The sequence below is a fragment of the Cydia strobilella genome, chromosome 9, assembly GCF_947568885.1.
Source record: "Cydia strobilella chromosome 9, ilCydStro3.1, whole genome shotgun sequence".
Classification (NCBI taxonomy): domain Eukaryota; kingdom Metazoa; phylum Arthropoda; class Insecta; order Lepidoptera; family Tortricidae; genus Cydia; species Cydia strobilella.
In genome coordinates this window covers 15,693,262-15,706,464 of record NC_086049.1, presented here as the reverse complement: position 1 = coordinate 15,706,464, position 13,203 = coordinate 15,693,262, and the positions used below count along the sequence as shown (strand labels likewise).

The 13,203-nt window shown below is 38.8% G+C and overlaps 1 protein-coding gene across 3 annotated transcripts in view; it reads right to left on the bottom strand.

Moving 5' to 3' along the window:
* Nucleotides 1-13,203, bottom strand: part of LOC134744387 (axin) — an 88,104-nt gene that overhangs the window by 43,465 nt on the left and 31,436 nt on the right. For all 3 annotated transcript variants that reach the window (XM_063678185.1, XM_063678187.1, XM_063678188.1), the window contains exon 2: nucleotides 2,659-2,702. The gene's annotated coding sequence lies outside the window, so the exon portion shown is untranslated. The remainder of the gene's footprint in view (nucleotides 1-2,658; nucleotides 2,703-13,203) is intronic.

The window sequence follows — 13,203 nt, the reverse complement described above, 5'->3', positions numbered from 1 at the left end:
TTAGTTGACGAGTAATTGAAAGAAAATGGAAACAGAATTCGATAAGAAAGAATTGTAGAAAATGGAACGAGTCGCAGCTGGCTCTGGATAAGTGGGTAAAACGGCTTACAAATCGTTCACGCAGGTGTTACGACGATGGATGATGGTTGGTTGGATGGTTTAAATTGTAATAAAAAACCACTTTTAAACAAATACTTCATATTATACAATATTCTCACAATAGTCTTATCAAAAGGATGAATACATCGCAGTAGGTACCTAATCAATACAATTTTCTAATGATGTCAATTAGGAGACGATTTCTTAGCTATTGATGTTTCTCTGAATAAAAAAAACTTTGCTTGTTTTGCAGGGCTACACTGTTGACGCAACGAAAAAAGGAACGTAAACATAATTAAAGGGTTCCATGCATGTTAATAAAACAAAATGTTCTTGATGACGAAGAAAAAACCTTCAGCTCAAATTGACAGTAACGAAAATTAATATAAGTACAGTTACACTGTACACTTTATTATTCGATACGTACCCATGAAAATAACAGATTCAGAAGGATAGTCAAGATTGATAGAAAACGCCAATCGAAATTAATAATAATGTATCAAAATAGTCACTTGATTTGATGTTTAGTAGCATCCGTCATCACGATATATTTTTTTTTCGTTTGGGGTTTGTCGATGTACGATTGTGATCATGGCTAGCCGAAAAACTATCATGGCTGGCTGCAGATACTACCAAAAAAAAACCTCTGCTTATGCCACCACAGCCCAACGCCATTAGAATATTCTGGAGTCTAAGCAGACGTGACGCAGCCTCGAGCCCAGTCGACGTAAGTACTTTTTGGCGTTGAAGGCGGTATCATCTGATAAATTTAGGCTTGATTTCCTCCTACGCTGACATCGGTCGCTGACGTCGGTCGAGCTTACGAATTAAAACATAGTTCTATGGGCCCCCGCACAGCGACGCTGACGTCCGCGGCAGATTTTTCTCGACCGACGTCAGCGTAGGAGGAAATCAGGCCTTAGGGTCGGTTGCACCAACTGTCTGTCACCACTAAAGCGTTTGTTAAAATGTATTGTATGGGAGTTCTTGTCTGAGTGACGTTATCACTCCGTCAATGGTGGTTAGTGTAACTGACTCGTAGCAAACTCATGTCAGACTCGTTTCGGAAAGCTGTCCTACTCGGCTAACTATTCTGCGGCACTCCGCCGGAACACTACAGACTGCACCGTGGCGTTACAACAGCCCTCCGCTTTCACGGCCCCGCCGGCATTATGCCTCTAATGTCACTTAATTTATACCGTGGAGCGCCCTCACGTCAATGCAGCTGGTTTAATATAAAAATTTCCCTTTTCCACGTTACTGTTGCCTCTCGAGTGTAATGTAAACGCTTGTGGGATCGAATGCCGCCACATTTTTAAAGTGACTCGTTTATTTTGCGGTAATCGTGATTTTAATGTTTACGCGACTCTCGTGCAACATACGAGGGCCTCTTCCGAACGACTTGTTGTGCAGAAATGCTTTAAATTAAACATACACTTTGCAAATGTCGAATGTAGTAAAAAATACTGTAGGTCTTTTGGAACCAAAAGCAAAATAAGCTCAATGACATACAATGCAATGTTTAATTTATTTATTTCCGTTATCCCAATCTATCATGTCAATATATGTAAGTATTGGTGAATAGAAAGTTTGTTACCAAATAAATATAAGATAAAATCACAAATAATACATAACCCATACCTTCATTCTTTAGACGAGTTTAAAAGCGCAAAAGAATCACAAAATCAAATCCCGATTAAGCTCAAAGGAGAAAATAATGTGTCGTTTTCAAGTACAAGGTAACTCATTGCCGGTTTTCAATAAGGTGCTAGTACCAAAAAGATGCTGATAAAACTTGTACCAAAAAGTTTCTTATCGACAGCTGACGTTGAGATTGAGTTACATTTTACCTGAAAAAGTCTAAATGCCACGAGTCCCATTCTGCGTGGGACTTTTCGAAATATAATTTATATCGGCCGCTAAAAGTATCAAGTCAGCTTTAATACGAAGGCGGAAAACGGACAAAGGCACATTAAATCATTATAACTGAGAAATAAACTTATCGCTGACGGGGAAGGACCATTAATTGGTAAATTTTCTGCCGACAAGGCGAGTTAGATTAGTAATTTAGTATATCCTGCCAATTTATTTGTAGGTACTAAAGTTATAAGAATTTTGATTACCCTTAGTAAACAAAAATATGAAACACTCGGGCACATCGGGTACATAAATTCTCTCGGGTGTCGTGCTGTTGACTCTCATAATCATAAGGCTCATAATTTTTTTTTTTTACATTTGGCAAACAGATGGTATTGTTGTCCTTAATGTCCTTATCATATTAATTGTAAGTAGATAAACGTCGCGAGAAGCTAGTCTAAACAATAACCGTTAAAATCCCCATAAGGGCCATAAGCTAAGCAAGTAAATTATAAAATACTTATAGTAAGAATAATCCTTACAGTTTAGCGAAAAAACTACCATAAAGATTATTTAAAGCGCTAAACAACGTCTCAAAGTCCACGTGTAGCACAATCGTAATGTTCAAAAGAACACCTCCGTTGTTCCCATTAAGAAAATCAGTACAGATTAACAAAACAAATTATACCTAATCCAACATACCTTAATCTTAGCTAAACGGCGCCGAATATGAGGAGAATATCATCCTGTAACAAAAGAAATTTAATTCTATTATTATTGTTTCCTTAGAAGTTTCCACACGCGGATAAGAGACTATTTCGGTAAACAGATTAACTGAGATCAAAAGTTTGTTTCATTTAATTTGGAGGCAAACGAAAGTACTTACAATTAGCATGAATATTTCAAATAGCGCGTCGAATAAGAAGGTAGGATTGCTTTGATACTTTTCCACGACAAATAAGCACAGAATTTAAAAAGGGCATGTTATAATTTTAGAAAAAACCTCTATATACCGGGTGTAACATTTCTTGAGACTGAGATGAAAGGATAGTGTTATCTAAGTGATCTACAATCGAGTTATTATTTATTAATTTAAAATTTTAATTCAGGCTACAAGGCCCATGTTACAAATACCTTACAGACTAACATACATAATGTATTATACATATAAACTTAAAACTAAACACTATTTATGCGACAAAACGGCGGCGGCGTGGCTCCGTTGAATCGGCTGCTCTTGTGTCGGATTCGGCAGTTTGCCCCGGAACCTCCGAAACACGACACCGTTCGGCCAGAAGTCGGCGCACTCGATGGTCCCCTGCAGCGGTCGCAAATCGTAAAGCTGGATTAGTTAAACCAAAGATAGATATAACTCCGTAATAGATGGATACAGTCTAAGGAAAAAACGTGCCTCGAAAATCAAGAAAATTTGATTCTCGATCAGATGTCGCTACTACCTTTGGCCTACACTCGGATAGATGACGTTGATGGTTTCGTTTGTTATTTAACAATTTTAACGCATATTAGTGAAAGAACATGGGTCAAAATAATAAAAACAATTAATGCAAATAAAAAAAATCATTTATCCATATTTAAATACATTTTATCGTATTTTTATAAATCTTCATTTTTAGTTTTAAAGTGTGTCGATAGATGGCAGTGAATTTACTGGGGTTACAAAATTTACTATGACAGTACCGCTCTAGTATAAGTTACTCTATGGTTAAACCTACCAATAATAAGTACTAAAATACTTTTGACGTGGAACACAAGACACATCATTTCTTGAATAAATGAATAATATTTCTTATGCATGATTATTCCTTCAGGATTAGAGCGTTTTCACATTGACCGATCTGATATCGGATGATCCTTGGAGAAAATCAGCTACAAAAAGAGTGCCCTATGGCATCAAGTCTTTCGTTTTGGTTTATTTTGAACAAGCTTTTTAAAATAAAATTCTTTGTGGCCATGTCCGACGTCCGACATCGGATCGGACAATGTGAAATCGCTCAGGCGTTTTTTTAGGTCAAACTTCAATTATTGGATTTTAACTTATATAAGTTAGACCATTTTTATTACGGTTCCGTACCCAAAGGGTAAAAACGAGACCCTATTCATAAAACTCCACTGTCCGTCTGTCTGTCTGTCACCAGGCTGTATCTCATGAACCGTGATAGCTAGACAATTGAAAATTTCACAGATGATTTATTTCTGTTGCCGCTATAACAACAAATACTAAATAGTACGAAACCCTTGGTAAGCGAGTCCGACTCGCACTTGTCCGGTTTTTATAAACATGTCAACATTTGATGACCTCATTACTCATTACAAAATATAGAGTTCGTATTTATTATTCAGAGTAACGAACCACTTTTTCAATCATTATCAAATATTCTAACTTATTATAATTATAACAGCTTAGTGGTTTTGTTTTTTTCGTTTAATTATTAGATAATTAAAGGGTTAATTTCAATAACGCAATTCGACAAAAGCACTAAATTTCACTACACGCAGTTAGCATCGTCATCTTGTGTGCATAATGCATGCACCACAATTCGCGGGGCATCTATTATTTAGGCGCACAATCAGCTAATGGCCGCGTTGATCCTGTTTGCGGAGCCATCCACTCATCCACTGCGCCGCTCCAAGGTTTTAAGTTTAAACATCACAATAAATAGACGGTTGAGGAAATTTTCAATGTAAAGAAGGACGTTGTGGTCGGGAATCGTTTTGGTTTTATATTTAGAAAGAATGCTTGTGTTGCTGTTGAGTCTGCATCGCTCGGATAAATCACAATCATAATTAATGCAGTTTATTATGATATACAGTGGAATCCGTTTATTGTGACTCCGCCTATACTGACCAACCGCTTATTATGACGTATCTACTGTGCGAAGTTTGGTTTTCATCCTTTCCATCGAGGAATCCTTTCAGGAACGAGTCCTTTCGAGTCACTCTCCGTAACAAAAAGATTTACAAAGGGAGTTAAGACCTCTAAATTCCATTCAGCGCAGGCTATAGTAATATGCAAGTATTGTCGAGTTCTAATTTAGATTTATATTTAAAACTCGAGTCCTTTACTGATACTGACTAAGTAAGTAAGTAAGTAAATATTCTTTATTGCACCAAAATTATACACTAAATTATACTAACATTGGGGCATTTTCTATGAATAGGGACCTTATTGTCGACGGCGCATACGCCATTATTAACGATGCTCCGATATAAATACAATGCCGCGCGACGCTGTGCGGCGTAAGCGCAATCGACAATAAGGTCCCTTTTCATAGAAAATACCACATTATTCGCAACGTTATCGGTGCGGGCGGGCTGCGCCGGCGCCGCGCGGCCCACGCAGCCGCCGGCGCGCGGCGCGGCGCGAAGCAAAAAGCCCCGCGGCATTCCGGAGACCGGTCCCTGCTCAATGGGAGCCGAAACGCTGGCTTACGAGTATGTTCACATTGCATCGCTTCAAGAGGACAGGACCAGTATATTTTACCAATATGAACAATGCCAACATATTCTGGGCAGCCTTGATAGTTCTTTGACGTCTAAACTTTCTAACAGAATTTAAAATTCCATCTCTAATAATAATATTATAAATGTGAAAGTAACTCTGTCTGTCTGTTGATAAAATTTGGTATGGAGACAGCTTTAGGCCCGGGGAAGGACATAGGGTAGTTTTTATCATTCCACGCAGACGAAGTCGCGGGCAGAAGCTAGTTTACTATTTATTTACTGTCATGCAATTCTTTCGTAGATCAAATCAGGGAGAGATGATGAAAGGTTCACCGCCCAAACCCCAAACGTATTTGCCACGCCTAAAGTTTTAAAGTTTTAGTTTTAATTTTTAGTTAAGAACTTACTAACAATGCTATGGACCTATGAGTTGTCTGAAAATAAACGCATTTTATTTTTATTTATATATTTATTTAAAAAACTCGTACATACGAAAGTTCTTAGCTACTTAGTATTAATAGCACGCGCCAGCACGCGCTCAGACTCAATGGTACACCATGGGCGACCGCTCCCACAAAAGGAACAATGGCTTTTGTTTAACAGATTACCGTCTTAGACGAAAAAGTCATTTGAGAAGGTGCAGACTATACGTGCAGTTGTTACGAGTCTCAAATGTATGTATTTATGTGTTTGTATATTTATATGAATATATATTATATTTTATTTTTGTATGTATGGTATATGTTTTGTGTTTTTTCTGTGCAGAATTTCTTTAATTGCAGCTGAAACACCTACTGACATGACATAAGTTTATGCATTTTCCGCTACCTAAAGGTTGTCTGGCTGAAAGAGAAGAGATCGCTTTTTAGCGATAAGACCGCCTGTTTTGTATTGTTTTCTGTAATGAGGTGTGCAATAAAGAGTATTTGTAATTACATTGTAAATACACTGGCTAGCAGCTAAGACCGCTCGTGCGATCGGTGCGATGGCAATAGATGACTACGGCTCATCAACCCCAGCGGATTAGTAAAAGTATGGCAACGGACAGTCGCTCTGAAGTCTGAACCTTGGGATCAAATAATAATTGGAACTAGTTCACATTCACAGTAATTACAGTACACACTACAGTAATATATGTTATCCTTTTTTCAACTCCACATAAAGTTGGAAATAGCATGTCAGAATTATTTCAAACTCAACTCTTTTAGGTATTAGGTTCAAATTGAATAAGGAGCCCGAGTGAGGAAATTATAATCTTATTACTGTAATACATGACAAAAAGTAGAACGATGGTAGCGGCTCCGAATATTAAATGGAGGCTTAATGGCGCCGCCTCAGAGACGGGCATCGGCCGTCATTACAGATTTCACAGCGAGTGCTCCTGTCTGATAGCGATAGTCTCATTATCTGGAGGCAAATTAGCTTAAGCAACGGCAGCCGATTATCAAAACATATGGCGATTTCGGATTTCTGAAATTTGCGATAATTATTTCAACTTTTTGGAAATTTACCGCAACATGCACATCGGTCCACTTGGGCAAATCAGTGCCACTGCAATTGCAATTCTTAATTTACTCTTGCAACAAAATCCGAGATCAGAGAAAAAAAAATGCCGAGTGATAGAAAAAAACATTCAAAATATATCTTCCCTTGAAGTTAAAAAAAAAACTATTGTAATTTATTAACTGTTAGCAGATTTAATCCCAATCCTTTTCAATCCCATAAAACAAACTGCGTTATCACTTCGAAAACATCCGCGGCAGTCGCGGCACACGCGGAAAGAAGAAAGACAAAGCAGGTATGTAGATCAAACAGCCCAGGCCGAGACCAAACAAGAGGAAGAGGCTACACCGTACTTCAATTAAGATGAGTCCAAACATTGGGCTGCGTGACGTCATAAAGGGACGCGAACTAGGTAACCGAGGATCATAATAATTTTGCATTCTATTCTCGACATAAAATTTAATGGACTAAATATCATAATCCGTTTAAAGATTCTGAATTAGGGTCTTTTTGGAACTGGAGCTTTACTACTCGATTGTGTTTTGTTAAACCTTATAATGAAGGTGGTTGAGACGAAAATGTCGGTAAGGTCCAGCGCGGGCGCAGCGGTCCCGGGTTCCAGGAACTTCGTCGTAAACCCGCAACGGGGCGCCGCGGCAACGACCATGTTGTCGGATTTCAAATTCCAACATTTTTTTAGCTACTAAATTCCAATCGTAATCCGTAAAGAGGTCAGCCAAGCAACTCAATGGTCGAAGTGGAGGACATATGTTACATATATATGTATAAAGAAGCAATGTTAAACCAAATCTATGCACTGCTTTGGCTTAACATTGCTTCAAACAGCCAATATGTATTTTAATTTAGGTACAATAGCGCAATCGTTATATCTACAAAGTCGTTTAATTATATTGTTGTTATGTGTTGTGTTCATGTTGTGTTGTTTAGGTATGAGATTTTTTAGCCTCGGTTGTGTAAGTTGTGTTGTAAAACATCCACAACAGAAATTGTCAAAAAATAAAAATATTGCCGTTGGTGCCTTTGAAAGTGAAGTTTTACCCAATGTTATGCTTGTTTCTAAGGCTTTAAAACTTTGGGAAACCTAACCGTAGCCTTTCATCTCTTTAGATTTTATTAATACATTTACATCCACGACTCCGTACTTTTCGCTTTGAGAATTTTTAAGTGTAGGTATACTAGATTATTCTCTGTCGTGACTTTGTTATCATTATTTCAATATGTAGATACCTTAATTACAGGGAGGGAGTCGGGGCCCGAGTAATAATATATCAGCACAAACATGCCGTTAGGTAGAAAGTTTCCGCAGAACATATAGTCGTGTAAGTACGCGTCAGACGGAAGTTGATAGGACATTCCGTATTAATTAACTAAATAAGTCTGGCAAAGCGAGGCGAGCGCAGAAACAGAGTCGGCGAAGTCGGCGGCGGGCAAGTACGAGACGAGCAAGTTATCAGTCGCGTGTCAATAAGACAGCGAGCGACACGGTGGATTTAAGAATGGGGCCGGGGGCGCGGGCGGCACCTCCCCAGTGTGTGGTTTCCTTTTGATGTCATCTTCGCGCAAACTTTGCTACGGATCGGCTTTGAGATAGAGAGACGGAGAGTGACTAATTTGGCCCAGCATTTGATCTCGAGAACTCCAGTGCCTGCGTCCCGCTCGCACCCGCCTCCCGGCCGCCGCCGCCGGGAAGCTCTTTGCAAAATTTCGCTTTGATCGCAAAGTTAAATTATATGGGAATTGGGCATTAAATGGATACACATGTGAGGCGTGCTTGTACGGCGCTCGGCGAGCGGCTCGGCCGCCGGTGCTCGGACGCGCCGCGTCGCGAACGGGTAATATAGTCAAAAATGAAGCTCCCGGGAGTCGTTTGAGGATTACGACGACTTACATAAATGATGAGCGAAGAGTCACTTTCAAAGTTATACATTTGTGAGAGCGGCGCTTGTATTTAACTCCGCCTAATTTGCCGCGAGTGCGCAGAACCTTTGAGAGCTCCGCGCGTTTTTACTAGTTTACGAAACAGATATTTGCGCCCGCCTTTCGCTTTGATACGGCACTTTGTGGAGCATTTTACACGAGTTTCTTTTGAGGCCATTCAGACGGTGAGTAACGAAAGGCTGTCTTTGATAAACACGTGCGAGGACTCTTCAGTACTTATTAGGGGTGCTCTCTTTGAAAGCGCTTTCTTGTGAAATCTTATTTGAAACGTTCACAATCTCCGAGCATCTACGATGAAAGCTGCGCTAATTAAACTGACAATAATTAAATTATGTAAAAAATTAAATCTCCGGAGTGTTTGCCGATGTCGAAGACCCGCTCACTGTTTATTGGGTAATGTTAGGGCGTATTTCGGGAGGATAGCGTTTGATCAGAACGAGGTGACGTGTTTCTAAGGCTTAGTAGTTGCAGACGAGGAATTGTTAGTGTTTCGGCGCTGGCGTCCGGGCACGTGTGGCAGCTTACCGGAGTGCAGGTTATTAACGCGGCGCGGGGCAAACTCGCGTCAAAGACGAGTTGGCGAAGTGGTGGCTTTGTGAGCAGACTCGTGTGTTTTAACTCCGCGACACTCGCCGTGTTGCGACGCCTTTACAATGCACTACTCGGAAAACTAAGCCAAATGACTTCATTTTCAAACCGCAACTTTGCTTTTACACGAGAGGTGTAGTGTAGCAATCAAGCATTCTTTCCTACGAGTTTGTTTTATTTAAATAAAAACGATTACTAACATTTTACATTGCTTACAAGTACATTAACATAAAGCAACGATATATTCTTATGCCGAAATATAATGCAAAATTTCCAATATTGATGACCTGTTTGAGATCAAAGGCTCGGGTAGACTTTGATGTTCCAATCTAAAAAGACTTTTAACTGCTGTCTTTTTCGAGGAAGGCTCCTTGCCGAGGCCGAGGAGAGGCGAGGGCGGCAGACGGGGCGAGGGGTGCACGTGTGACGCAACTAATGAATAACTAATTAAACCTACGTAAAGCAGTGAAGAACACCTTTTGATTTGCAAAGTGAGTATAGTTAATTGCCAGTTCCTGTAAAAAAATGGTTTTGATGGTTTCTGAGAATATTTAATAATCATACGTGTTATTGTATTTAAACGGCGATTAACTGGCTGTTTTAGATTGTAATATTTAGTATTATTACTTATTTCCAATCAGAGTGACGACCGGTACGCTCAGAACTTTATTTATTTTAGTGTAAAAAGTTAAAATTTAATATGGTTAATGTTACTGGTACTGAATGTACTGATTACATATTTCCAATTTTGTTTACTTGTACACTACACTGTAAATTTAATTATTCTTTGGCGCTTAATTAGTATTTAGTACTACCTACTAAACAGTTTCACAAAACAGCGAAAATTAATCGTCTAAAAGTCAATTACGATATTTCCTCGAACAAACTAATCGTACAATTCCAGCGTAGATCACAGCAACATTTTTGACAAGGCTCTCGCAGAGTCCGTCAAAAAGCTGTAAAAGTGTATTAACATCGCAAGTCGAAATCAAAGGAGCGTAATTGACAAATTGCAATTACCGGGTAGCGGACGGCGCAAATAAATAAATGTAGAGCCGGCCAGATTAGGAACACTAAATTTAATTACAAAGTGAACTCGAATATAACAAATTGAAGAGGATAAACGCGACAAAGTAAAAGAGAAAACACGCCAAAAGGAAACTCGGAGCATTGATATAAACGAAATTTAAATTAAGTACAAAGAGAAAGAAGATGAAAAAAATCCTTTCATTGGAAGCACTCATCCCGGAGTCGGAGGGCCGCTACATCAAAGACACCTCCGCCTATCCTTATCTGTGCGAAACCGAGTTTGGAAATTAGCGCAGAGCGATCCTTTTTCTGCGTCGCGGGCTGCGCGCTGCGCGGCGGGCGCCGAGAGCTGGGTCCGTTGCAGAGTCGAGCCCAGTGTTGCCAGATGGTCACAAAAGTCACATTTTACGTGTCAGTCACACTTTTGACACTGACAGATCATATTGGAAACAGATCTAATAACTAAAACTAGAATTGGCCTGAAGGTATCGTGAAAATTCTTGACTAGAAAACTCTAACAAAAGCCACAATGCCCAGCTAATTTCACAGCTGGCCCTCGCGCTAGGCGCCGGCCGCGCACTTTTCCCTGCATTACATTTTCACCAACTCTTCGTATAATTTCCCTTTTTGTATATTTCAGGGCTAATGACATATATGGCACGACTGTCCTGTGTTGGGAGAAGGGCGTACATATATCATTAGTTGATTTGTATATTTTGTATAAGTAGTCTTTCTGTGATTACGGTCCATACTGACTCGAGTCCACCCGTGAGTGCAAGGCTTCAATTACTTCTGAACTCTTATAGAGACTTATTATATAATGGCAATAGTAACATTTGTAATTCCATACTGCGTGATTATACTTAATATCGGTTTAGGTTAGGCAACATTAACCTTTTGGACGCCAATGACGGATATATCGGCAGCGCAGGTCCAACGCCAAAGACCGATTAATCCGTCACAGTCCACAGACCACAGAGCAACATAGACCTACGTTCATTCGCATAAAGTTTCAGTTTTGACACTTCGGTGTCGTGGCGTCCGAGTAACAGCTTTTGTGTTTGACACGGCGTCGAGAAGGTTAAAGGTCAATAACGTTACAAAGATAAAAAGTATGTATACCCATGTATTGTGTTCTGTTCAGTTCATATGTATTTGTGTTCTGGTCCTTCATTTGTGGCGCTTGGGAAAAAGGCAACGGTAAGAGATTCCTGCGCTAATCTATACATCTATTGATTTCCTCTTGATCCTGACAATTTAAAACTTAGGGGCATTAAACATTGCAGTTATCTTTCAAAACGAAATGTCAACCATAGTATCAATTAATCAAGTATAGTCAGCATCAATAGTAGTGGATCAAACAATGCTCTAAAATCTAAAAGTAATATCTGAAATCCTGGATTTCTCCCACATAGAGGTATGTATATCTCTACAGTTTGCGTTTTATAGTACCTGTAATCTAACCTAATTGTTATACAGTGTGGAAAAAAATAATGGGCCCTGGACGGAAAGTGCCTTAAAACCTTAAGTTAGCTCATTTTACTTAAAGGACACATTCTTTTAGTTTTGAAAAGAAACAAAACTGCATTCAAAGATTTTTTTTTAATTCGCTTGTCTCGCGCGGGAATCGAACCGATTAAAAATTCCATAAAATAAACACTCGCTATTTTATTCTACTAGTCGATACAGTTAATGTTAATAATAACATTTCTCTAAGAAACATTAGGTCTTACACTCGTCTGTCGTACAAAATATTAATAAAGTTGAATATTTAGTACTCAAGAATATTTTAGACAAGCGAAATTAAAAAAAGATGAAAAATCTTTGAATGCAGTTTTGTTTCTTTTTAAAAATAAAATAATGTTTCCTTTAAGTAAAATGAGCTAACTTAAGATTTTAAGACACTCCCTCCAGGGTCCATTAATTTTTTCCAACCTATATATACAAGGACAATACCTTTTTTTAAACTATTAAAGAATGGTAAATACTTTTGACGCGTAGTCTGATCTGATCCGTTACTATTGATTCTGACTGTACAATCATATAATGTGGGCCATTTAGGCCAGGAAATAAATGCCCAAAAAAAGGTATAGAGGGAAATGCTTGGAACACAATTTTTGACTTCGTAGCTTTGTTTGGACTAGTAAGGGGGTAAACATATCAAAAGTCCCCGGCCGTAACGCTATTGCTGGGGGGGAGAGGGGGGTTTGAAGGTTCAATTTTTCGGTTTTTCGATTATATTTCGGAAACAATGCGTCTGAGCGACTTGGATACTTATACAAAATGAAAAGAGATTCAATTTGTTACAAGTTTTATTTAGTCAAGTTTTTCGATATCTTGTATAGTTTTTGAGATATCCGCTCTTGAAGATTTATTTGGGGCTCTCATTTTTATCTTGATTATCTACATCAGTGAAGCTGCTAGGCCGGGTTTGGAATCGTTTTCGTATAAATCGGGGGTTCTGAATTCATTTATAGTATCAACATTGACACCATTCCTAATTAAAAACAAAATATAAAAAAAAAGATTTTTTATAAAACTCTTCTTTACGCTTAAACCGCCGAACCGATTTCGTTCAAATTTGGTATAAAGATGGTTTGAGTCCCGGGACAGTACATAGGATAGTTTTTATAACCAAAATCATCTTTTAAGGGTGTGAAAAGTGGGGTGGAAATTTGTAAGGGGAATCAATAACCGCTGAACCTA